The 27,265-nt window shown below is 41.3% G+C and overlaps 1 long non-coding RNA gene across 1 annotated transcript in view; it reads left to right on the forward strand.

The window, feature by feature from the left end:
• LOC122685585 overlaps positions 1-24,113 on the forward strand; it is a 97,192-nt gene extending 73,079 nt beyond the window's left edge. Inside the window, exon 6 of the long non-coding RNA XR_006338452.1 lies at positions 23,668-24,113. This is a non-coding gene — a long non-coding RNA (uncharacterized LOC122685585). The remainder of the gene's footprint in view (positions 1-23,667) is intronic.
• Positions 24,114-27,265: the final 3,152 nt, after the last annotated feature.

Consider the following 27,265-nt stretch of genomic DNA (forward strand, 5'->3'; position numbering starts at 1 on the left):
TGGAGACTGGCTCGGAATTTAAAATGTGTCCCAAGATTAGCAGCTTTGCAGCATTGGGGTGGCACAGGGCATGCCTTAATCCTTTAATGAAAAACACATCTTTATTTGAAATACAGGAATTTGATATGTTTCTATTACATTTGTACTTTACAACTTTCTACTCCTCTAACAGAAACCTGGAAGTTTGCATGTTCCTGGCAGCCACGTTGCCCTGTAAAACATGAAATAAACAAAATCTCTTTGATGAGTGACCCTTAGTGTCATAACTGGTGGGAAAAGAATAATGAGAGGAACTGGCAAAGGCCACGAGAGTTCTATGGGACAAATGCTACCAAAATAAAACCATGTACTTCTGCTAGGTGACAGTCAGAATAAATGTGCTGCTTGATATATTTCTTAGGAAAACCAAGCTGAGGTTCCTACGTCAAACTTTGCTCAGTTCACTTTATTGGAACTGTACTTAAAGAAATGCCCAAGGTTACAAACCTAAGCCAGTGTGTTGCTTAGTCCTTCAGTGGCACATGGACCACAGTTTCCTCCCATTTATATTTGGAAATCAACACAGGAGCCCAGCACAGGCATTTCCATGGTAAATAAAAAGGCATTACATTTCTCTTTCTCCAGGCCAGCTGCTTTTCCAGCTCTTCTTCCTGTGCTCAGGAAAACGACCCAGGATCTCTTATGAGAACCTGTGTGATTCAAACTCTGCCAGGAAAGCATGAAGCAGTTTACCTTACACTCCAATACGGGTTTGGTGAATCGTGGGGCTGATCAAAAAGGTTAACAGGCTAGATAAAGCGCTGAATAGAACCACAAGGAAATCCATTCCTAGGCGGGTTTCGCTTGGCATCCCTACGTCCTGTGCTGGGTTTCAGATCTCTGTTTAGCTCCCCTCTTAATGCAGCTCAGTTGATTTTTTTTTTTTTTTAGTTAATTTAAAAAGCAGTAAGAACATGTCAAAAACCCAGAAAACAAGTGGGACAGTCACAGCTTCCTCTCGCAAAGATGGTTATCAGCGCTGTCAGGCATCTCCAGTCTTGCTCCTGGGAACACGCCTCCGTTTAGATAGTGGCCGAGGATTAATTGGCAAGGAGCTGTCTCCTGATATTGAGTTTCTTCCTTCCCTAGCTGACAAGCAAACACCACTCCACCCCCCCCCAACCGGTTTGGTTTACTGTGATATTCTGGTGCTTGAGTGGTTCCGAAATAGCCCGGGCAGACCTGCCTTCCTCCACATTGTCCCGTACCTACTGGCTGGTTCCCAGAGACGAGAATATGGTTAGAAAGAAAAACAATGGCCCTCGGTGCCACGGTGTAGAATGGCAATGGGAGGAAATGACAGAGACACAGGAAACAGGGAGAGAGGTTTTCTTACACAAACAAGCCCCAGGAGGGAGGAACAGACTAGGAAAAACAAAGGTAGAAGAGGAGAAAGCAGCCACCCGGCCCTGGGGAGAATGTGGTCAAGGGCAGGGTCCCCCCTGCGCAGTGGGACCAGGGACCTTTGGCACGTCAAGTTGGTGACCAAGCCTTCAGGGGTTCCTGAGGTCTGAGGTGAGCAGAGAGGCCAAGAAGGAAATCTAAGAACGTACTAACCCCCAGGATTTGGAGTCTCTGTGAAGGGCTCACCCCGTCCCTGTGGGTGAGTGTGTGCTAAGTCATTTCAGTCCTGTCGGACTCCTTGCGACCCTATGGACTGCAGCCTGCCAGGCTCCTCTGTCCATGGGATTCTCCAGGCAAGAATACTGGAATGGGTTGCCATGCCCTCCTCCAGGGGATCTTCCCAACCCAGGGATAGAACCCTCGTCTCTCCTGTCTCCTGCATCGGCAGGTGGGTTCTTTACCACTAGCACCACCTGGAAAACCTCCCCAGGTAGCAGCAGGAAATAAGCACTGCCCAGTGATGGCTCCTGTCCCAAGTCGGCACTGATCTCAGGAAGTGCTTGCTCAATGGTTCTCTTCTTGCACAAGATGGAATTTGTATCCTCTCTAACTAACTGATGTGGCGCCCCTGCTCCATCCTTCCTGCTTCAGGAGCTGGTTTACTCGGGGATGGATGCCTCCGTGGCTCCTGCATCTGCATTCCCGTAACTTCTCCCAGAGGCACCATGCTCTTATCATTGCTTGTTGCTTGCTCACCTTGGTGATCCATGACCTCAGCACAGGCCTGCACTTAGTAGGTGCTCATGAAAGTCTTGCTGACATGAAGTGAACTTCCTGACTGCATTCTTGCTTCCAGGTAGAACCTTCCTGTCCTTGGGCTTCTGATGTTGGCTCCTCCCTGGTGACCTCTCTTGGCCACTGGCAACATTCACTTACTTTTTCATCAGAAAGGGCCCAGGGAGTATTCTGAGAGAGCAATAGGGAACTCTTCTGCCCACTCCCTGTTTGGGGGCTAGCATGTTAAAAGGAAGACCACCGTCTAGAGATGCCTGACATCTGTAATATTCCTCTGTGGAAGTAGTCTTGAAAGGTTTCCCCCCTCACCCATCCCCAGGGGGAATGATCCCCGTGGGGGCAGCTCCCAGGGCAGCTGGAGGGGTGGTGATGGCTTGAGCTGACCTGCAGTCTCCACCACCCTCTCTCCTAAGCTTCTGTGAATAAGGCAATGCATTTTCATATGCACTGTTTTCTTGTATGACTATTGCTGGTTTCAGGATGTAGTATTAATAAAAACATTTTACCGATCTTAGCTGGCATTTCCCAAAAGGTAGCTGTGATTTTAAAAGGTGCTCTCGGGATGAAAGGGAGGATGAGCTGAGTCTAGAGGACATAGTTCAGAACAAATTTACTGTATTCCCTTACAGAGGGTTTTGCTTTGTGTACAATTCCTTCTCGATCTCTGATGTCTCATTTAGAACAGAGTTTAATATTTCTCCCTTCATATTTTGTGATTCCCCTTAATTTTGCACAACTATTAAGTGACATTTACATGTCCATTTAAGTTTGTGTGGTGAGGTGATGGAGCCAGCAGATGAAGGAGAGACCTGCCTTGTCTTCTGCTGTCCTCCCCATGGGCCCTTGAGGAGGAAGCAGAATTCTAAAGTGATTCGCAGAATTACTGAGGTGACCTCAGTAAATGGCAGCCAGGTGGTCCATGGTGGAGCAGGAAGGAGTTTTTGGCTCAAGGAGAAGTAGTTAACTGGATGACGTGAAGGAAGATGTGAAAGAGAGACGTGATCTCAGGGTGGATGGAAAAAAAAATTAATTGTGATTAGTTGTTTAATGTATTAAGTTACAAACTCTCCTCATTAAATTATAAATGCTACATGGGTAGCCACTAGGTCCAGAGTTATATTCAATAAATATTTGTTCAGCAGGTGAATAAATACATTTATTACACTATTAACTTAATGTGTGTCCAACTCTTTGCAACCCCATGGGGTGTAGCCCACCAGGCTCCTCCATCCGTGGGATTTCCTAGGTAAGAATGGTGGAGTGGGTTGCCATTTCCTTTTCCAGGGAATCTTCCTGACCCAGGGGTCAAACCCAGGTCTCCTACATTGCAGGCAGACTGTTTACCATCTGAGCCACCAGGGATGCCCATTGATTTAATAGTTTATTACTTGTTCATTAAATCATTAAAAAAACAACAACACAGAAACACACTGACTTTCTTTTGGGGGCTGAATATTAGATACTAAGAATAATGTAGAGCAAATAGATGAAGCCATTCCATTTGGATATGCTTCTCTGCTATAGTTCCCCAAACTCATAGAGCTTGCCTACAGATTCAGCTCTGTAAAAATGGCTTTTATTTATCCTGCTGGTCACCAGCCCCATGGTTACTGGAGTTGTTGACAACTTCCTTGTTTCTCCCAGTTGGAATTATCTCATTCCTTCATCTTTCCAAAGTATATTGAGGTTTGTTAGTAACTAGTTATTTTTCTTTCAAACTCCTAGAGCATCAACAACCTTGCTAGTTGTTGGATTAAAGTGCATTTCTAAAGTTAGGACCCATCTTGACATCTGTGAAGGTGGAGAGGAGGTGGACAGTAGACAAGCTTAGATTTGACTGTAAGATAATAAATATAGCACTACTTTCTAAATGTTCTGGGCCTTGGGCAAAGACTTACAGGGTGGGGATTCTGAAACCAAAAAGAAATTTGAAAACAACCCGCAAGTTTTTCTCATTTTGTAAATAAAGATAGAAGACAAGGCAGGATTTAGCTTCTATTTTTAGTTTTGCTATTCCTTATTTGGTTGTTTTTAGGCAATCCCACCTAATATCTTCTTACCTTTATCTGTATATACTTAATCTATGAAGTATCTTTAAGAGATTATAGCTAGGGAAGAACAGGGAAGTTTTAAGCATCACAGAAATGCAATGCCTCTGGAGATCTAGGTGGGTGATGATTCAGTTCTGTACTACCTGTGAAGTGGTTTCAGATAAAGCAAATCAAGACTATTTCTTTGAATTAGATAATGTATATAAAATTCTTAGTACAGTCCCAGGCCTATCATTGAGTGCTCAGTAAATGTTTGCTATTATTACTATTATTTTCTTCCGCATTCTGAAAATTATAACATTTCAGAATCCTATCAACTAACTTGAAAATAAATCTATTGATTTATACTGAAAACTCAGTATGTGCATGGAATATCTTTCTTTTGACTAATGCAACAAGTTCAAGAGCAATGTTTTCACGGTGAGGGTGTAAAATCTATGCATTGAGAAGTGGAATTAATTCCAGAGAGCAAATTGCTTTTATTTCATCCCTCAGTGAGTTCTTATCTTTCTTTATCTACATTACCTAAAGTATCTTGGGTGAAAACTTTGTTTTGAAGCATCAGATTTAAAATTATGTTCTGTGACTCCAATGGTTTTGGTATAATTGCTACATATATTTCTAATCCATTTTCCTAAAAGTCCAGAATTTGGGAGGACTAGGGATAGATAATCATAATACTCTCTGCTTATCCATGCCATTTAAACTACTAGAGTGCAAAAGTACTTGCCAAATAGTTGTAGCTGGCACAGAACAAACTTCTTATTAAAAAAAAAAACTTACTTTAAAAAAAGGTTTCCCTCAATTTTTTAATCTAACAGCACAAGCTGCTGAAGAGGAATATTTATTCTTTAAGTGGGTACATGGAAAGACCATGTGAATGTGCAGCTTTAAAATTAATTTTAAGGGAAAATTTAAATATCTTAGACCACTGTGGTCCATTCTGTAAACTTCCTCCCCAGTTTGTGCTTCTCCTTTTCTTCTGCCATGGCTGATGTTTCCTTCAGGGTTTCACCATTACTCACAGTGCTTCTAATCGGGTATTTGACTTCAATTGGATTTTAATTAAAATAGAGCAAAACTGGAATGAGATGCCTTGTGTGAGAGAGAACTCCATCACTGGATTGGGTAGTCACATCCTGTATGACAATACGGTAAGGATGCTGAGGAGAGCATCCTTTGGAGTTGGCCTATGTGGTGAATAGAATCTTTTCAGATTCCTGGGATTTTGCTCTATAGATCTAAGTTAACACAATTGTATTTATTTATTTGCTTTTATTGTCTACCTATTCCATTTATATGAGATATTTGGCATTTTACTTAATTTTATGCTGCATGTTATTTTTCTATTTATGCAACTACATACTTGATTTTGGACTTCCCTGGTGGCTTAGCCATAAAGAATCCTCCTACAATGCAGGAGTCGCAGGAGACGTGGGTTCGATCCCTGGGTGGGGAAGATCCATGGAGGAGGGCATGGCAACCCACTCTAGTTTTCTTGCCTGGAGAAGCCCATGGACCGAGGAGCCTGGCTGGCTACAGTCCATAGGGTTGCAAGGAGTTGGCCATGACTGAAGTGACTTAAGATGCACACACACATACTTGATTTTAAAACCACTTGAGAATTGTTGGCAATGCCTTAAACAGTTGTTGCAAAGAGCCAATCCCAAAACTATTTTGGGGTGGTGGGTCCTCCCTAGGCAAATCCGAAGTATGGATTCTAGAAAATCGGTCCTGGGGGCTGGATTCAAGGAGGCACAAGGGGGACAGAGGTATTATAAGAATGAGTTAGATTGCAATTTAGGAAGCAAAAAGCTAAAGTAGTGAGACTTGTAAAGATGATCAAGTGTTTTCTCAAGGGAAGTAGAGGAAGATCCCAGTTGGTGGTTAGCAGGGCTGTATTCGCTCAGTGCAGGCTTGTTCATGACAAAAAATGGATTTGAGTCTAAATTGCCTAGTAGTGTTGTTCTACTGCTGTGTCCTCTTCTTCTCACTGCTACTATTTCATTGAAGTTCTTTCTTTTTCTTGGGTATCTTCAGTTCAGGTATACAAGCCTGCTTTTATTCTCCCAGAGCCTCTAAGCTTGCATGCTTTGTGAAATTTGGTTCTGGGTGACTGAGCAAATGCTCAACCATCTGCTCTGATGTTCCAGAGTGGGAGGAGAAGTAGTAGTGACCATTTGCTGAATTTTTTTTTAATTTATGTTTTAATTGGAGGAAAATTGCTTTGTGATGTTATGATGGTTTCTACCATACAACAATGCAAATCAGCCATAACATACACATACCACCTCTCTCTTGATCATCTCTCCCCTCCTACCATCCCATTCCTCTAGATCATCACAGATTGCTTGGCTGGGCTCCCTGCGTGAATTTTTTCCAGCATTTCAAAAAGACATGAATGGCAGTGAGGAGCCGTGAATCAAGTCTTTAGGTAAGTGAGAGAAGGATTCAAGGAGAAACTTGATGGTGTTGGAGGTTTACTAGACTAATTATGGTGGTCATTTCATAATATATACAAATATTGAGTCATTGCATTACATGCCTGAAACTAATATAAGGTTATATATCAGCTATATCTAAACAGAAAAAAAATAAAGAAACTCAGACCCTAAACTATAAAACCATACATTTTAGAACCAGCAGATACCTTAGAGATTAGAGATTATTTTGTTCCCTGGTTCTCTACCCTGACTGTATATCAGAACAATTTAAAAACAGTACTAGTATTGGGACTTCACCCCAAAACATTAATTCCCTTTATTTTTCTGACACAAACACACAAAAGCTGAAGCCTGCAGGTTCTGTTAATTGCAATAGGTTGCAGAGTAAGTCGTGGCAAAGTGGGGCCAGCACCACCAGCATCAGGGCAGTGTACTCCCAGCAGAAATCACTTTTTTAGAAAGTCCTATGTATTTTTCTCTTCCGTCTCATTGTTTAAAGTTCTGGGTGGAAATGGTGAGCCTCCATTTTTTTCTCACCCCGTTTCTTCACCTCAGCAGTCACCAACACTAACTACATCTTTAGAGGATCCCTCTTGCAAAATAACTTGGAAACTTCAGACAGTTTTGTTTATTTAAAGGGCCCCCAATAGCAACCAACTCCAGTGTTCTTGCCTGGGAAATCCCATGGACAGAGGAGCTTGGTGAAATATAGTCCGTGAAGTCACAAGGGTTGAGCACGATTTAATGACTAAACCACCACCACCTGATCAGGGACCCTTGCAGTAAACTGAGATCACTTGGAGTTGGTGAAGCTCCCCACGTTAAGGCACACGCGTCCTGAGAGCAGATTGGCCATTTGAGGGGTTCTCAGGATAAAGATCCCTGGCGGCTCAGAGGTTAAAGCATCTGCCTGCAATGTGGGAGACTGGGTTTGATCCCTGAATCGGGAAGATCCCCTGGAGAAGGAAATGGCAACCCACTCCAGTATTCTTGCCTGGAGAATCCCATGGATGGAGGAGCCTGGTGGGCTACAGTCCACGGGGTCACAAAGAGTCGGACACCATTGAGCGACTTCACTTTCACTTTCAGGATAAGAACCTGATTGGAATGGGTTCAGTGCAAGGAAGGCATTCCAATCTTTCCCCCACCTCCCTGAATTCCATCCAGTAAGCTGCAGTCTGGCTAAGTGGGTCACGAGTGTCTTCCAGGTGGCACAGCCAACCTCAGCAGGAGACACTGTGGCCCTCTGACCCAAGGGCAGCGTTTCCCATTACAGAAGTGAAACGAGGTTCCAAGGCTGGCAATGGGGCACTGTCGCTGGAAAGGGCCTGACTTACACAACCCAGAGCAAAAACTCAAAGGCTTCCAGTCTCCCCCATTCCCTCCCCAGCACGTCTCTTTTCAAAAAGCAACAAATTCTGGCTGGTTATCACTTATGCTCCACCCCATTCTTCTAAGTCAGCTTTTGTGCAGGAAAATAGAGAACTATTTTCATGGCCTTATCAGTGTCCCAGGAAAGGGGAAAAGAGGTCTGGCTGGCTATCTGCGCCTGCCTGGGGACAATGAGACGCTGAAAGCGGGCTCCAAGGGCGAGGGGCTGCCACTGCAGACCCCGCAGAGTGTCTGCAAGGACCAGGGAAGGAGGTGGGGAGGGGGAGGGGCTCTGCTCAGCCTACTGAAAACATAATAGCTCCTGGGGTGGGCTGCTGCAAACAGGAAGGGTGTGGGCAGGATCTGAGCGCAGCTGCCATTCTGCTCATGCCGCCCATTCCCACAGCCTTTGATCAGCAGGCAAATGGCATTTTGTGCCCTGAGATAAATGCCTGGTCAGAGGGTGTGGGTGGCTATGGAAGGGGATAAGGATTAAAGATGAAGGTGGCTTAGAGCCTGCCTTAAGGATGTGTGTTTCAAGTCTGGGATCAAGGAGGTGCTAGGCGCAAGGACACAGAAAGGTTTCCCATGGATGCATTCATTTGCTCATTCATCAAATGTTTGTTCTGCACCCAGTAAGTTCAAGGCTCTGTGCTAGACACTGTAGGGAATACAGTGGTGAATAATACACAAATCGTTTCTAGTCTAATATGAAAAATCTTAAGCATAGGGAGGTTATTTGGGATCCCAGAAATCACAGGGTGGAGGGCGGTGGAGTAGCAAGAGGTGAAGTACTCTTTCAGTCTATATACATTCTCCCCCACCATAACCTCAGATACTTGCCACCCCCACTTCCACCCCTCCCCACCTTAGGATGTGTGCCCTGCGGATGAAAATCACTGCAAATGAGGAATACTCTGCATGTGAACTGGGTGGAGGCAGATTAGTCAAAACAAAGGAAACTGCTTGGTCTAATGGAGAATCTGAGGCTTCTACAAAAACAAATATATAAACAGACAATAACAGCCAAAACCTTCGACTACACAGTAAAGAGTGTTATTGCTGTGAAGGAGATGGAGGTCTTAAGCAGTGAGAAGAGAAGTGGTCCCTTCCAGCCAGGATGGAATGATGGATGATGGTGATGATGTGGGTGGGGAGGGGGGGGGCTGGTGAAGAAGAGCTTCATGGAAGAATGATTCCTAGAGGAGGTCTTAAAGGGTGGTGAAGTGATAAGCGGTGCCTGGAAGGATGGGAAAGTAGAAAGAACATTTTGGGGGCAAGTAAAATATCATACTGGGTGGCAGGGGTGAACACATGTAGTAGAAAGTGGCTCCCCTTGGCCGAGAATGGTTATGTTTATTCCAAGAGAGAGAACGCTGGAAGGTAAGAATGGAGTCATTCTCTGGAGTGCTTTTTAAACCTCTGATCAGGCCACAGTGAGTGGGGATTTTATCCTCTCACCCATCCCTTACCAAGCCTAGACTTTCCCTCAGCCTGAAGGAAGTCCCCCAGACCCTGTGATATAACGCTTTACCTCTGAGCCACCCACAGAATGTGAGGGCCCCACACCAAAACAGTTCAGTAAATGCCCTAAATCTTTCCTGAAAATCTAGGCCAACGCCTTTTACCATTCACTGATTTATTTCACAAAACAAATATCTCAGAAGCGTCTTCTATTAATTCATAATTTATAATGAAAATTAGTTTCTAATGCATAATTAGGATAAAATAAAAAATTCTCTTAAATTTATAATTGAATAATGTTCTGGCATTGTCCTAGGCCTTGGGGGATATCATGTTGAATGCAAAATGCAAAATCCTGCCCCCAAGGAAATAACATTCTAATTGGAGAAAAGGAACCAAAAAACCTAAGTGACAAGTGATGCTTTATAAGGAAGAAGAGCACCAGGTTAAGATATCAGATACAGAGATGGCGGTGGGGGTTTAGTCTGTGTAGGGTGGTCAGGGCAAGGCCGCTCTGATAACTGAGAGGGCAGGAACATGACTGAAGTGAGGGAAAAGCATTCTAGGAAAAGGGGATTTGGTTCATCCTGTAGTGGTTGCAGGGCTTCCCAGGTAGCACCAGGGGTAAAGAACCCACCTGCCAGAGCAGGAGACATAAGAGACACAGGTTCAATCCCTGGGTTGGAAAGATCCCCTGGAGGAGGGCATTGCAATCCACTCCAGTATTCCTGCCTGGAGAACCCCATGGATAGAGAAGCCTGGAGGGCTACAGTCCATAGGGTTTCAAAAAATCAGACACAACTAAGTGACTAACACTTTTTCTCTCACTCCTTGCAACCTCTATGCATGAATGCTAAGTCACTTCAGTCGTGTCCGACTCTTTGAGACACAATGGACTGTAGCCCTCCAGGCTCCTCTGTCCATGGGATTCTCCAGACAAGAGTACTGGAGTGGTAGCCATTCCCTTTTCCAGGAGATCTTCTCAATCCAGGGACCAAACCTGTGTCTCCTGCATTGCAGGCAGATTCTTTACTGTCTGAGCCTCCAGGGAACCCAGTTCACTAGTGTGGATACATACACCTCCCTTTGGGAGGTAAGCAGACAGCTAAGGGGAAGCCCATGCTGTTTGCTTGACCGGAAAACCATCGCACAGCCTTTTTGTTCCTTGGTGGCCAGTGCTTTGCAGTTCAGCGTTGTGTGGTGGTTTGAAATGGTTTCAAATCCGCTTGTTTGTGACAAAAGTGAAACTGTTTGTAAGGGTAGATGTGTTTTCAGAATGAAGTTATTCTTTTGATAGAAAAGTGAAGTTGTGTGTCCGGATGTCATCATCCATGTCTGTGGTTGCTGATAAGCACTTGGTAGCCCAGCGCCTGAGGGTGCTACTGGGGGCTTATCAATAAGAACATGAAGAAGCAGCTCTGGCTAGGGGACTGGCTTAGAAATACCCAGAGTTTATAAGGATCATCTGAGGATGTTCGGTCTGGGCAAGGCCACACTTTGCTGATCTAAACAGCTCTAGTAAGACCTTGGGGCGTTGGCTTCTGCCTTGGTAAAGTCTTCTCTTTAACCAGTAGTGGCAAAAGCCACACAGTGGCCCCAAGAAGTTCATCTAGCTGACAAAATATCCCAGTTCCCTAGCAACTTACTCTAGCAAAAAGGGACTTTCATTTAACTCATCTAAAGGTACACCTCAAGCTAAATTTGGACTTTATTCCTTCATCTCCCCTTGCATGGAACAATAGCATAATTTCAGGGGTGCCCAGCCTCTGGTATCTAATACCTGATGATTGAAGTGAGGCTGATGTAATAATAATAGAAATAAAGTGCACAATAAATGTAATGTGCTTGAATCATCCCGAAACCACCTCACACCACACACACCGATCTGTAGAAAAATTGTCTTCCATGAAACCAGTCCCTGGTGACAAAAAGGCTGGGGACCACAGGTGTAATTAATCTATGATTAGTTTGGCGTATGTTATTTCTTTATTGGCTTATTGGGAGACATTATCCTATTGTCTTGTGAAATTTTGATAATCCCCAGAGTAAACCTGGGGCTTCGCTGGAGGCTCAGACAGTCAAGAATCCTCCTGCAATGCAGGAGACCTTGGTTCAATCCCTGGGTGAGGAAGATCCCCTGGAGAAGGGAATGGCAACCCACTCCAGTATTCCTGCCTAGACAATCCCATGGACAAAGGAGCCTGGCAGGCTACAGCCCAGGGGGTCGAAAAAAGGCAAACTTGACTGAGCAACTTAACACTTCCACAGTGAACCGGTGTTAAATAAAATACTGGCAAAGACAACTCAATCTCTGAGCATGATTTGCTGCTCCTCCAAACAAAACACTCAGTATAGCCTTCTTTTAGGATGGAGGCAAACAAAATTTACCCAAAATATCTTCATAGGCCCTGATTTTGGTGAGTAATCCTGGATTAGGAAAATGTTGTGGTTTAGAATTCTTCTATGGCACTGAAGGTGGTTTTGGAAGGAGACTGTGAAATTTTAAAAAGGGTGTTGAATTGTTAGGGATAAAGAAGGTCTTCCTATAAATCAGTTCCTCATTAAATCTAAAATAGGTTTCTCCTTTGAGGTGTAAAGGAAGATCACATCTTTGTTGCCTGCTTCAGAGCCAACAACCCATCAGTAAACAACTCACAAATGTCAGAGTTTTCTTTGGCAGATGAAATCCCCTGTTGAAACACTATGAAACTTGGTATTTCTCTCCCTGCCCTGAAATTGCCTGTGCTTTCCCAAACCTATGTAAATATAGTTGGAAAAGTTCAAAAAAACATGTGCGTGGAAAAATTAGTAAGTTGAATGAGACTCATGTCTTGGTATACAGTGTGCTCCCAAAAATGAGAAAGTTGAACTATAGCTGTACTCACTTCCTGAGGGCTAAAAAGTTTTTTTAATCATAATTTTTAAAGAAAAATTTAGACATAGTTCAAGAACTATTGCCAATATCAATTAAAGTTGAGAATGACTCTTCTTATAGCTAGTATCAGTCTTTTAAAATACATAAATTATTTATTTGGCCTCACCACACAGCTTGTGGGATCTTAGTTCCCCAACTAAGGGAAACTAAGGGAAATCAACATTAATTCATCAGGTCCCCAGTAGTGAAACCACCAAGTCCTAACTATTGGATCACAGAGAGTTCCCTTAAAAATATTTTTATTTTAGTAAAATATTAAGGAAATGTAACTTTAAAAGGAATATCAGAACTTCCTCTATTCTTTCCTTCTTTCTTTGTAAAGATATTTCTTTTTTTTTTTTTAATTTTTATTTATTTATTTATTTTTTTTGTCATACATTGATATGAATCAGCCATAGATTTACACGTATTCCCCATCCCGATCCCCCCTCCCACCTCCCTCTCCAGGGTGGGATATTTCGGAAGATATTTCTTTAAATGTGATCGTACCTGGAAGACCTCTTTTTAAGGAGATGATTTGTATTTGAAAGCACTTTCTTGGGCTGCTTTGGCGGGAGGGGGCGGGCGGTGGGTGGTATTCATTTTTTGGCCCCTGGGAGATCTTAACTGTGTATATATGTATCGGGACCTCTGAAATAGCAAATGTCAAGAATAAATGAATTGTTCAACTACATCAAATGTGTCAAAGAGGGAGTTTTAAACTAGAGAAGAGAGAAGGAAACCTATTCTGAAGAGATTTAATTTTGTTCTGTACTTGTTGTTCAGTCTGACTCTTTGTGACCCCATGGACTGCAGCACACCAGGCTCTCCTGTTCTTCAGTGTCTCCCAGAGTTTGCTCAAACTCGTATCCATTGAGTTGGTGATGCCATCCAACCATCTCAGCTTCTGTTGCTCCCTTCTCCTCCTGCCTTCAATCTTTCCCAGCATCGGGGTCTTTTCCAATGAGTCAGCTCTTCACATCAGGTGGCCAGAGTATTGGAGCTTCAGCTTCAGCATTCAGTCCTTCCAATGAATATTTAGGGTTGATTTCCTTTAGACCGGTTTGATCTCCTTGCCGTCCAAGGGACTCTCAAGAGTCTTCTCCAGCACAATTTGAAAGCATCAGTTCTTTGGTGTTCAGCCTTCTTTATGGTCCAACTCTCACATCCATACATGACTACAAGAAAAATCATAGCTTTGAGTCTATGAACCTTTGCTAGCAAAGTAACGTCTCTGCTTTTGAACATGCTGTCTAGGTTTGTCATAGCTTTTCTTCCAAGGACCGAGTGTCTTTTACTTTCATGGCTGCAGCCACTGTCTGCAGTGATTTTGGAGCCCAAGAAAGTAAAATCCACTTTCCCCCGTCTATTTGCCATGGAGTAATGGAACTGGATACCATGATCTCAGTTTTTTGAATGTTGAGTTTTAAGCCTGCTTTTTCATTCTTAGAAAAGGAGGGTTCTTGGAAGCTTGTACGTCTGAAAGACCTGAAAATGTGTCTGCATTTGAGCTATTAAGTACAGCAAGAATACTGGAATGGGTAGCCATTCCTTTCTCCAGGAAATCATCCCAACCCAGGGCTTGAAGCTGGGTCTCCTTCAGTGCAGGCAGATTCTTTACTGTCTGAGCCAGCTGGGAAGCCTGGGAAATCTGGGACTGAGCTAATGGTCCCTTTGTCCCTTTGCAGAGTGAAAGACCATAGACCCTGAACGCCGGCCTATGTGAGGGATCTAGGCTCTGCTCAGGCTTGAGGAGCTGTCTGTTGGAATACAGGAACTGTGGAGTGACCCCGTGAACCACTGGTGTCTTGGCTTGAGCCCAGCAGCCAGTTGGTGGGACTAATGAGGGCCAGGGGAAGGAGGGGGTCTCATCCCACATGCTCTAAGAGTAGTGCTTTGGAAAGGGCTACTTTTGAATAGCCTGCCTGACCTATGGAAAACCTAGGAGATGTGCTACTGAACCAATTTCCCTGTCTGGGAATTTTGCTTAATTTTCTGGGGCAGGTCCACGTAAATCAGGTATTTCAGACATGGATAAAATCTATTTGACCCCCAGTTGCAGCAGGGGACAGAAGACCCCTTAGGTGTAGGTCATCTTTCTTCAGCTACTTCTTAAGTCTGATAAATCAGGTCAGTAAAGTAACCTTTTTGAGCTTCTACAGTGGCTCTCTAATGAGCAGCAATTTTTTCCTCCGAGTGGGCTAGTGGTGTTGTGAGGGTTAAATGAGATACCCATCATCATTCCTAGCATGTTGTGTCTGATACACAACAGTCCCCCACCCCTCACCCCTCAAGTCTACAATTAGGGCATGAATACTGGCTCAGGGGCGCTGGCTATGGAACAATAAGCTGTTCTGAGGCTCACCAGACAGGTGAACACATGTTATTCACTACTTCAATTTGTTGTGATATCAGGCAAAATTCCACTTTCTTAAGATCAGAGTTCATTCATTCAACATGAATGTTTGCTAGGCTCTGCTAAGTTCTGGAGATATCAGGGCAGTACAGTCCCCATCTTAAAGCAGTTCTGAGTTTTGGGGAAAACCCAGCACATAACAGACAAGTAGGGCTCCAAGGATTTTGTTGTTTTTCAGTCTCCAGGTTGTGTCCGACTATTTGTGACCCCATGGGCAGCAGCATGCCAGGTTTCTCTGTCCCTCACCATCTCCCTGAGTTTGCCCAAGTTCAAGTCCAATGAATCAGTGAAGCCATCCAACCATCTCATCCTCTGTCTTCCTCTTTTCCTTCTGTCTTCAATCTTTCCCAGCCTCAGGGTCTTTTCCAATGAGTCAGCTGTTCACATCAGATGGCCAAAGTATTAGAGCTTCAGCTTCAGCTTCAACATCAGTCCTTCCAAAGAGTATTCAGGGTTGATTTCCTTTAGGATTAACTGGTTTGATCTACTTGCTTTCCCAAAGGACTCTCAGGAGTCTTCTCCAGCACCACAGTTAGAAAGCATCAATTCTTCTGCGCTCTGTCTTATTTATTGTCCAGCTCTCACATCTGTACATGACTATTGGAAAGACCATAGCTTTGACTATACAGACCTTTGTTGGCAAAGTGATGTCTTTGCTTTTTGACACTCTGTCTAGGTTTGACTTGGAGTCAATGAGACAAGAAGGATGAGGGTGGAAAAGGCTTCAGGGGTGGGGATCATTTTTAATAAAGACATTAGATAATTCAAATGGATGTGCCTACAAGAACATATTTGAAAACAGCACTGCTCTTAAATACATTCAGCCCACAAGACTTAATTTTTGTGAGTAACATGACTGTCTTATAGTTAACTGTAAAAAATAAACTGACTTTATTGCCCTGCATCTGAGCAAGAGCATAAGAATGCTCTCCAACATTTTTTTTTTGAGGGGGGGTGGTAATCTTCAATCCTATTTACCAAGAAAATCACCTTTTCTCCCAAGCCTTTTCCAATCATCATATTAAAAGCAAACAAACAAAAAACCAAGTACCCAGATAAATTAACTTCGATTCCCCAGAGACATAGACCTCCATGAGTCTGTCCTCTAAGCTGCCAGGATTGCACTGACATTCTCTAGTGCTCCAAAGAAATGTATGGTTGGAGACACATTGTCAGTGTCCAGTGCTCACTCAGATGGATTTGGTTTGAACAGGGACTAAGCATCAGGTGGGTAGTGTGTGCACTGAGTAACATGGAGTATCATTTTGTTTGAGTTTTGCTCTTGTAATGGCTTATGGGTTCAAGTTGTGTTTATATAAGACTGTGACAAACAAATTGAAAAGTGGAAAAAAATTTAAAAAACTAGCCGATTGGCTTATCTTCTTGTCACACCAATAATTTACTTTCTAACTTCAACAGCATGAGTGTTTGGGTGGATAGCAGGTACAGATTTGGCTTAAGTTTTCCATCTGGTGTAGGTTATTTTGTGACAGCTTAACTCTGTGAAGAAAATTTTTTAAGAAACCAGTGTGTCTACTTGCATAAGGCTTGGCATTTACTTTTACCAAAACTTAAAAACTCCACGTACAGAGAAAGAGAGATGCCTGACCACACCATACCCTTGTTTATTACACTTTAATTGTCCTTTTGGTCAGAGATGGGATTGCCGATGTAGCAGCATTGATGTTCACTGTTTTGTTTTGTCATAGTGTCCAGAAGAAGGTTAAGTAACATATTCCTGTAAGGTAGAGCCAATTGCTGCTCCCCTTTTTAAGAGAATTTTTTTTCTCACTGAAATGGCCTGTGAGATACAGGTGGCTAAGTATTCCATGATGCATGGTGTCTCACACATCTTAACCAATTAGAAAGGGCTATAGAGAATTACATGGAATTAATCCCATCCAGAAGGTCTAGGGACAGCCTCAACTACTCAAACTCTAGTTACTTGGTTTATAATGTCACAAGAGCCCTTGATGGGATTAAAGCTGGGTATCTCCCAGCAGTTTGTCTATTATTTCTGGTGAACAGCGTGTGTGTGTGTGTGTGTGTGTGTGTGCGTGTGTGTCTACAACTGTGTCAGCATTTGTCAGGGGTTAACCTTAGGCTCTCACATTCATTTTATTCAATACGCCAAACTAAGAGGTCCTTTGAAAATAGCCACTTCTTTTACATTTATAAAGACCATGCCATTTAGTTGACTTCTCTTGACTTTTTCGAGTGTTTGTTTTGAATTTTCATTTTATACAGGAAATAGACATAATCACCAATAAATTTAACTTTAATAACTTAGACCCTGGGAGCCTTTCTTGGTTGGCAAAATATTCCCTGCATGCTGCAAATCCTCCTTATGGGATATCCTATTTCTTATCTGGAGTTGAAAGTCAGGATTAATCCACATGATTAAGAAAATCTTTCTAATAGATACCCTGCATCCTTTTTAAAATTAAACTCTGCTTGGAAGTTTCTTTCTTTTCTTACTAAAATCACAAACTCAATGATAAAAGTAAAAGTAGATCACAGGAATTTTAGTGTTTTCTATATGTATTTTTAAAACTCAAAGATGATGGGGTCCTACTCATTAATTAGATCACAAAAAGTGACATTAAAATATAATTTTGAATCAATTGATTGTTAATAATCAATATTCATTTAGCAATGTACTCAATAGATCAGAGAAACTAGGCAGTTTATAAATAAAAAGCTTTTGATTCTTACAATTTATTTATCCATTTGAAAAATTTCTACATCACACATAGTGTATATATGTGCTTGAGTGAACACACACACACACAGAGTTCATCTGCTCTGTACACTCTGAAAGCCAGAAACACTTCTGCAGACAGCATTACTAAGGTTTCTCATCTTTCCCTTTTGCTTTCTAAGGGTGGAATAATGTGGCTCCTTCCCAGACAGTCAGACGTGCTATAAAAAGTAACATCAACCATGGGAATTGTAAAGGCAGAAGGGATATGCCATAAACAGGGATAAACATCTTCCTTTATGCAAAGCTGCCAGATCCCTTTAAGCAGAGAACTGCTCCCTGTCCCCACAGTGGCCCCTCTTTCCTGTCTAGGGGTCAATGAAGCGGGGCCTTCCCTCCTAAGTGACCCACCATGAGAGGCTTAGATAAGGCACACAGTTGCCCTCAATAGACTTCAAACCCTCATCTCCGGGACAAAGTGGGAAAGCTATACTTTTGTTACCACTCTGTCGAGGAGAAAAAGCCCAAAGAAAACATTCTCTGGACAAAGCCTACTTTGTGTACTGAGAAACCCTGATCCTTGACTGTTGTTTGCATCCTATTTATGCAACAGAGATGATTTTTCAGAGGTTTAGGAAAATCATCAGGAAGGCAATTTTAATACTCTATGTTTGTTTGCTTAGCATGCCCTCCATTTTCTAAAGGAAGAAGACATTCAGGCAACTTTCTTTAAACAAAAATTTAGAGGGAAAAACATAATGTTCATTTCTGAATAGGAAAGGCCTCTCACTGTGAAACACTGACAAAATGAGAAATAGACTTTATACCAAGTCTTAATGAACTTATTCCATATACATGATGTATAGACAAAATATGCTATATATTTATATTTTTATTATATGCTGTATATTAGTGTATATAATTATTTCAATTTTTTTATATGGGATCAACAGCAAGTTCTAGATATGATGGCTTTTTCTGACTCCCAAATCCAAACAGGTTTTAAATGATATGTAATGTTTTCACATTGTGGGGAAGGTAAGAGATAGAGTGAGAGGTGGAGAGTGCCAAAGACAAAGAGATGCAGAAGGGGAGGCATGGGTTTGGGGGTCCTGTGGTCCAGGTTTTGGATCTTAATCCCTCACCTTACTCATTAATAGATCTTAATAAGCATTATTTTGCTTTGATTTTTGAGCTATGATAGTGGGACAATACCTCTTTTACAGACCTACAGTTACACTTCTAAAAGTTTCCATCATAAAATAGCCATGAAAAAAAATTTCAGAGGTGGTTAAGTACTGAACATAGATAACTTTGGAATGACTTAGTTTTCTATTCCACCTCCCCTTGAGAGGCCAACGGAGTTTTGAGAAGCATTTGCTACATTATACCGGTGAATTTTCAAACTAGATCCATTATCCAGTCAACAAGTATTGACTGTTGGTTCTATGCCAGGCATTGTGCCGGTTACCAGGGGGGTTCTGCAGTGTGTTTTGAGGAGCTGCAAATGTTTGATTTCAATTTTATTCTAGACTTATATATATTTACTATTTGAAAAATCAATAGAAATGGCATGTGTGTTCAATATGCTATATACTACATTTAACACTTTTGACATCACTGATGTCCTCAGATTAACTCATTTTTGTGTAGATTCAAGATACAATTTCTTCTGCCTTCTCTGAAAATATTTTTCCTTCTCCTAAATGTGCCATCTATTAACAATGTAATGGTGCTTAAATGTTCCTTTAAAATTCAGGCCTGCTCAAGTGTACTCATGTAAAAGTACATGACAGGGTTATATGAACATCGGGCTCAAGTGAATTCCAGGTCAGGCCTGGGAATCTGCTCAGCACAAGCTCTGTTCCCAGGATAACTGCACAATTGTGCAAAAATTCACGACAAGTTATTTTGTTCAGTAAAAATTGGGATTCTTACTGTAAAGCTGTTGGGTGCTTTTCTTCTGACTTTTGTATTTATGAGAAAGAACAAACAGTTGTTATATATTAATGGTAATTCAGTTTTTTAAATGAAATGCTGCTCACTTTTTTGAAGAGTGTGTTAACATTGCAAGGAGAGTTGTGTAAGAATTGCATCGTTTGTAATGACTTGAATGGTTGGATTAAAATTTTTCTCAATATTCTGCAACTTAAGCAAAATACAGTGAAAAATGAAATGGTGAGGCTGATTTCAAATTATTTTCTAAATCAAAATACTAGTTGTGCTCAGTGATTGATTTTGTAGTAACTCAATATTACAAATTAATTATATAAAAGAAGTGCACCAATAAGATAATGTTTCATCTGCTTCTATGCTGGGTCATTTAAAGTACTGTTAAACAAGGATAGTAACCATGACTCTATATGACTTTTTCCAAAAGGAAGGTCATGGGGAAGAGAGCAGCCAAACTGCTACAGAAGCTCTGTTTAAGACATTGCTCTTTTCCTTTTCTTCTGAATGAGAAGGAAACTTTAACCCTAAACATGTAGGTTGTATGGTAATGCCAGCACAAATGTTTTACATCACAACTGGATAGCCTATAGAATTGTGACTGAGAAATCATGTTTTACTCATTTTATGCACAAGGTCCCTTGAGTGAAAACATTATCAAATCACCTCCCCCTACCCACTTCCACCTTCTCCTGGTCTTCCTTGGTGGCTCAGATGGTAAAGAATCTGCCTGCAGTGCGGAAGGCCTCTGTTGGATCCCTGGGTTGGGAAGATTCCCTGGAGGAGGGAATGGCAACCCACTCTAGTATTCTTGCCTGGAGAATCCCCATGGACAGAGGAGCCTGAAGGGCTACAGTCCACGGGGTCACAAAGAGTCAGACATGACTGAGCGACTTTCACTGACTCACTGACTCAGCCACTTCTGCCAGACTCAAAACACTGCATATATCTGGACAAGGGTCACATGGACTCTTCTCGTTCTATGGGGCTCATTTCTCCTTTAACCCAAATGCCAATTCATTCTTAATTTTTTAAAAAATTACAAGAAAATCATCTAGACATTCAAAAACGAAAGCACCAGCTTTGTAAGTGTTCCTACGGGAATATTTCCTTTGCTGGGTCAATATTTAGAGTGGAGTATATCCTCAGTGTCTGTCATTGTTCTCAACACCAAGGAGTAAATATCACTTCCTGTTCCCAGATTTTACAAACTGAAAGGGAGGAAAGAAGAAATAGGGAGTGACCTGTCAGCATGTGAAACTGATGCTTCCCTTAGATGATGAAGATTGGATCCAGGCTAGGAGTTGTCTCAAAAGGTTTTTGTGCATTTGAGGGCTGGGTAGGGTGGGAGTAGTAGAGGAGCTTTTATTAATGCAGTGTGCATGGCATGAGTAATGATGTTTATTTATTACTCCATGTTTATAGTCTTGATAGTTTAAATGTTGCTTTTATGTGAATGATGATTTACAGTTGCTTTTTTGATCTATTGCACCTATACTAGACAATTTTTTATTGCTTTTAATTGGAACAAAATTGCTTTACAATGTTATGTTGGTTTTGCTGTACAGTGTAAATCAGATCTATGTATACGTATATCTCCTCCCTCTTGAGCCTCACCCCTCACCCCCACCCTCCAAATCCCAGCTGTCTAGGTCATCATAGAGCACCGAGCTGAGTTCCCTGTGTTATAGAGCAACTTTCCACCAGCTATTTTACACATGGTAATGTATATCGTATATACCACATTGTATATGTATATTACCACATTACACAGTGGTAATGTATGCCACTCTCTTAGTTTGTCCCACCCTCTCCTTCCCCCACTGTGCCCTCAAGTCTGTTCTCTACGTTTACATCTGTATTCCTGCCCTGCAGATAGCTTCATCAGCACCATTTTTCTAAATTCCATATATATGCATTAATAGACAATATTTGTTTTTTTCTTTCGGACTTACTTCACTCTTTGTTGTTGTTCCATTGCTCAGTCATATCCAACTTTTTGTGACCCCATGGACTGCAGCACGCTAGGCTTCCCTGTCCTTCACTATCTCCCGGAGTTTGCTCAAATTCATGTCCATTGAGTCAATGATGCCATCCAACCATCTCATCCTCTGTCGTCCCCTTCTCCTCCTGCCTTCAATCTTTCCCAGCATCAGGGTCTTTTCCAATGAGTCAGCTCTTCACATCAGGTGGCCAAAGGATTGGAGCTTCAGCTTCAGCATCAGTCCTTCCAATGAATATTCAAAACTGATTTCCTTTAGGATTGACTGGTATGATCTCTCTGCTGTCAAAGGGACTCTCAAGACTCTTCTCCAGCACCATAGTTTGAAAGCATCAGTTCTTTGGTGTTCAGTCTTCGTTATGGTCCAACTCTCACATGACTATATGGACCTTTGTTGGCAAAGTGATATCTCTGCTTTTAATACACTACCTAGGTTGGTCATAGTTTTTCTTCCAAGGAGCAAGCATCTTTTAATTTCTTGGCTGCAGTCACCGTCTGCAGTGATTTCGGAGCCCAATATCTTCACTTCACTCTTATACTAGACAACTAAATAGATGCAAATTCCCATTTAGAAACTGGAAATATAATTTATCTTCTTCTCTAGAAATTGGTGTGATAAAGTTGCTTTCCCAGCAGATCGCTGTCACCTGGCTGTCTATTCCCTTTAACCCTTCTGCTCCAGAGAGATTACAAACCTCTGCTGAAATCTGTTTACCAATTAGCATTGGTGGCATCAGCCTTGCTGATTCCACTTTTCATTTCTCTACCTCTGCCTTTCTCTCTTGCCCCTTCTTCCAGTGTTCTTGCCCTACATTTTTTGTTTGTTTTACTGAAAGGAACATGATTTTCTGTTTCTAAAATTATTCCCTTCTGTACTTTTCTGCCAGTGTTCCTAGGCATTCACAGAATTCTCCTGCGTAAAATATGAGCAACTTGCCCTTAATTCTGTAATTTTTTCATTTTGAAACCACTTTCTCCACCCGAACACAAGGTTAAGATGGTCACTATATTTACCTCCGTCCCTGTGGATCACCACCCAACTAGACAGAACATGAACCAGTGACTAAGCAGTGAAAAGATCCTTGATCATCCGATCTCGCTCATCCCCTACACAAGATGCTTTAAACAAAAGACACTCAGAGCTAATCATCTGAAAATCCTGCCAACGTAAAAGCAGGCAAAACTTCAAAAACTTGTTAAAACAGGTGGAAAGGGATCTATCTTTATGCTTCACTCGTATCCATTCAAAATCATTGTTTTCCTTTTACAAAATGCATGTGTGGGGACAAGGGTAGACTAGAGGTTAGCTTTGGTTTGAGTCCTTGAGATGTAAGCCTGATTGGGACTCATCCTGTGCTCTCCAGAAAGGCACTCCTTGCGTCTCTTTCCCTGACAATGAAATGGAAATAATACCTCCATCCCGAGGGTCCTGGGGTTTACTGTCAGTGAAGTGCTTTGGAATCCACTGCTGAAAGGCGCTCAGCAGGTTCAAAGCACCAGCATTAACAAAGGTTTATCATGTTTATAAACCAGTAAATCCTTCCCATGGGTGTAAAATGATTCTTCCTAGTTTTATTCTCTACACAGACCTCAAAAAAAAAAAAAAAAAAAGCTTCAAATTCTTCCATACTATCAGCTTAACACTCTGCTCCAGCTGCTTACATACTCGCAGCTCTTCCCATCCTTTTCTGATTTGCAGCATGCGCTGAGCCCAAGACAAAAAAAGTACTATTCACGAGTGTGACTCATGTGAAAATTGAAACTTCATGCTCCATTTTATTAAGGCCCTTGCTTTCTTTCTGTGGGTTAGAATAATTGGGAATAAAGATAAACACTGTAAAATAAACATGAACGCTGAGTCCAATAAAGTAAATTTGAATCAACCGTTCAGTGGCAAACCTAGTGGACAAATAGGGGAACTGCGAGCGTTGGGTCCAGTGGTTAGGACTCCATGCTCCCAATGCAGGGGGCACGAATTCCATCCCGCGGTTGGGGAACGAAGATCCCACGTGCTGTAGTGTGTGGCAAAAAATAAATAAAATTAAGAATGAAAAGCTAGTGATGAACCTGATCCATAATTTTACTAAGCATTCTGTGTAAATATGTTATTTTAATTAATAGAAGCAATGCCCAGTTACAAAACACATGGTGATTGTAATAACTTTTCTTACAAAAGAATAGGGGGTCCAGAAGAAGAGAAGAGGTCACCTTGCCAGCAGCACGGATGAAGGACAGCAAAATGGGTGGAGAAGGCTCAACGTAAGTGATGGTATCACAGGTTAGATGGAAAAAAAGAAAGGTAACCTGTAGCATGTGCCAAGTTTATGAAGACATCATGCTAAGCAACTTACATGCACTATATCTCATCTCATCCCAATAATGACTTTACAAGATAGGTGTTATGATTGCTTTCATTTTGTTGAAGCTGAGAGCTATGTGTCATTTTCACCAGGTAATGGAACTAGTAAATGACAGAACAAGAATTTCGACATGGTTTCATACAACTCCCAGTCTAACTCTTTATACCATACCCTAGCACCATTTTGGAAAAAAAAGCAAAAAAACAAAAAACCTCTGTTGATCCTCAAAACTATTGTTATTTTTCTTATTATGACTTGGTAACAAGCACACTGAAATAAGACTATTAGTTTTCATCTTGGCCTAGTATGTCTCTTTCACACCTCTGTGTCCATATTCCCTTTTCTGAAATCATATTTGGACTGAAAATCTGCTCTTTGAAAAATTATATCTGTTTTATTATGTATGTTGGTAGTGAAAATAAATACGTGTAAGTCATAATGGTTGGTGCCTTCTTATGCCCTAATGATAAGGGTGGATAGGCATTGAGATGAAGTTTGAAGAGTTTAGATAAATTTTGGTATAAAGTATATGAAAACAAAACCCAATTTTGAACATCATTTGAGGAAAGTTTTTCCAAGTCTTGTACTAAGAAAGGAAAACTCTTTCTGGGAGATTCTGTGAGAAGAAACTAGCATCTGGGTTCTCTGAAGAAAGCAACTTTTGCCCCAACTATTTCTATCCCATAATATCTGTCTCCAGAAAGTCTCTGGAAAGGAACTTGACCCTTCTAAAACTAGTCCCAATCTGTTCCCTGACCTACCAGTATCTCAGTCTCACTTCATTAATCTATCCTCTTCATTGCCCTCTAAATTACCTCTTTATCTATTTCTCAGATCTCTAGTTTTAGATCCCTGCCTAAAATTTGTCTCTTCCCTTGTAGCCTGGGGCAATGAATTGCCTTTGTTTCTGTACTAGACCCTAACATTTTGATCTGCTTCTGGGTTCTGTTTCATCCATAACGTTAAGGATGATGGAGAGTAGGGAACAACAATGTTGATCTTCTGCAGTAACAAGAAGCTCACTGAATGTATCTTCATTAAGGCCTGGGCGAAAGTGAGGGCCCAGTAACTGAGAGTTCCTATGAGAAACAAAGTTTTGTTGTTTATAAAACTCTAATCTATGGGCTGTTGTTATAGCAACCAGAAGGGGATAAGATAGCCTCACAACAGAATACTAGTCACTCACTAAAAAAAAAAAACACTATTCATACACCAACAGCTTGATGGATTTCCAGGGCATATGCTCCATAATAAAAACCTACTCAAGCAGTACCACAAAAGGTCTACACATAACAAATGATGATAAGGACACGGAGAGAAGGGAACCCTCCTGCATTGTTGGTGGGAATGTAAATTGGTGCAGCCACTATGGAAAACACTATGGAAGCTTATGGAGATTCCTTAAAAACTAGAACTATTGTACGATCCATCAATTCCATTTCTGGCTGTATATCCAGAAAAACTGAAAACATTAACTTGAAAAGTTACTTACACCTCCAATGTTCATAGAAGCACTATTTATAATAGCCATGATATGGAAGCAATCTAAGTGTCCGTCAATAGATGAACAGATAAAGAAGAAGATAATAAGCAATGGAATATTACTCAGTTATAAAAAAGAATGAAATTCTGCCATTGCAGCCATGTGGATGGAGCTAGAGAATACGTTTAGTGAGAAAAGTCAGAGAAACACAAATACTGTATGACATCACTTACATGTGGAATCTAAAAAGTAATACATATAAATATATATGCAAAACAGAAACAGACTCAAAGATATGGAAAACAAACTGGTATTTACTAGAGGGGAGAGAGAAGGGAGGAAGGGAAAGCTAGGGGTATAGAAATAAGAGATACAAAGTACTGTGTATAAAGTAGATAAGGAACAAGGATATATTGTATAGCACAAGGAATTACAGCCATTATCTTGTATTAATATTTAATGGAGTATAATCTGTAAAAATACTGAACCACTTATGCTATAATCTGAATCAATGTTGTAAATCAGCTATACTTCAATAAAAAAAAATACTAAGTTTTGCCAAGCAGCTTTTTAATATCCTTTTGTTCTTACTCCTAGGCTTCCGAAGAAGGTCCATGTATGAAAAATTTACCCAAAACATAAAATATAATCTATATTATTTCAATGTCTCTTGATCAACAACAGTACTGTGCCAAATTAGATCATAATAAAATTCAAGGTTTACAAAGTACTGCATTTGTTCATTCTTTATTTTCCATCCCATTCTGATGACTAATGCAGATAGGAGAATGTTTATTCCACACATTTTTAAAGCTTTGCAAATAAGTTGCAAAGTTTTAAAACTCATAGACTTGCTGAATAGGAGTAGTCTGTAGTTGTTTAGAATCTTCTCTTTTTTCTTTTTTGACCTTTTGTTTTGTATTGGGGTATAACCAATTAACAGTGTTGTGATAGTTTCGGGTGAATGGCAAAAGAGCTCAGCCCTACATATACATGTATCTGTGCTCCCTCAGATTCCCCTCCCATCCAGACTGCCACATAACACTGAGCGCGTTGTATGTGCTATACATAGGTCCTTGCTGGTTATCCATTTTAAATATGGCAGTAGGTACAGGCATCAATTAAGTTCGCTCTCTAAGTCTCTGTTTTGCAAGTTCATTTGCATCATTTCTTTTTAGATTCCACATATAAGGGATGCCATGATCTATTTCTCCTTCTCTGTCTTACATCACTCAATATGACAATCTCTAGGCCCATCCATGTTGCTGCAAATGGCATTATTCCATTCTTTTTAATGGCTGAGTGCGATTCCATTGTATAAATGTATCACATTTTCTTCATCCATTCCTCTGTCAATGAACTTGATTTTGCCACACCTTGTGGCATGCAGGGTGCAGCGTGTGGGATCTTAATTCCCCAGTCAGGCATCGAACCCACACCCCGTGCTGTGGAAGCAAGGAATCTTAACCCAGGGCCTCTGGGAAAGTCCCTTAATTATCTTTTTCAAAAATTTTTACTGCCAAAATAAAAGCAAGTTACTTACTACCTCCAAATCTCTAGGAATCATCAGTTGATCTCTTGACTTTCCCTGCCAAAATCAGGGACTTTAAATCTTTGCCAGCGCAGGTTAGGATCATCCCTTTTCTCAGACCCCACAGAAGCCTGACTTGTAGAAAGTGTTTGATTTTTGTTCTTTTAGGTTCTTTTAGGACAAATCATTCTAAATCCCTGCTTCCAACCACTTCTAAAGTGGTGCTGGAAGCTGCTGGGATCCCAAACTTAGTAGAAGGGCTGGTTACCCAGGGATTTCCTCAAGGAGACATTGGAATTCTCTTCAGTGACAAATGGGAGCTGGGAGTGGAGTGAACATTAAGGCTACCATATTTTAGGATTGTCTTCATGTGATAATAATAGAAAGCACACTAACTTTT

This window comes from Cervus elaphus, chromosome 28 (genome assembly GCF_910594005.1).
Source record: "Cervus elaphus chromosome 28, mCerEla1.1, whole genome shotgun sequence".
Classification (NCBI taxonomy): domain Eukaryota; kingdom Metazoa; phylum Chordata; class Mammalia; order Artiodactyla; family Cervidae; genus Cervus; species Cervus elaphus.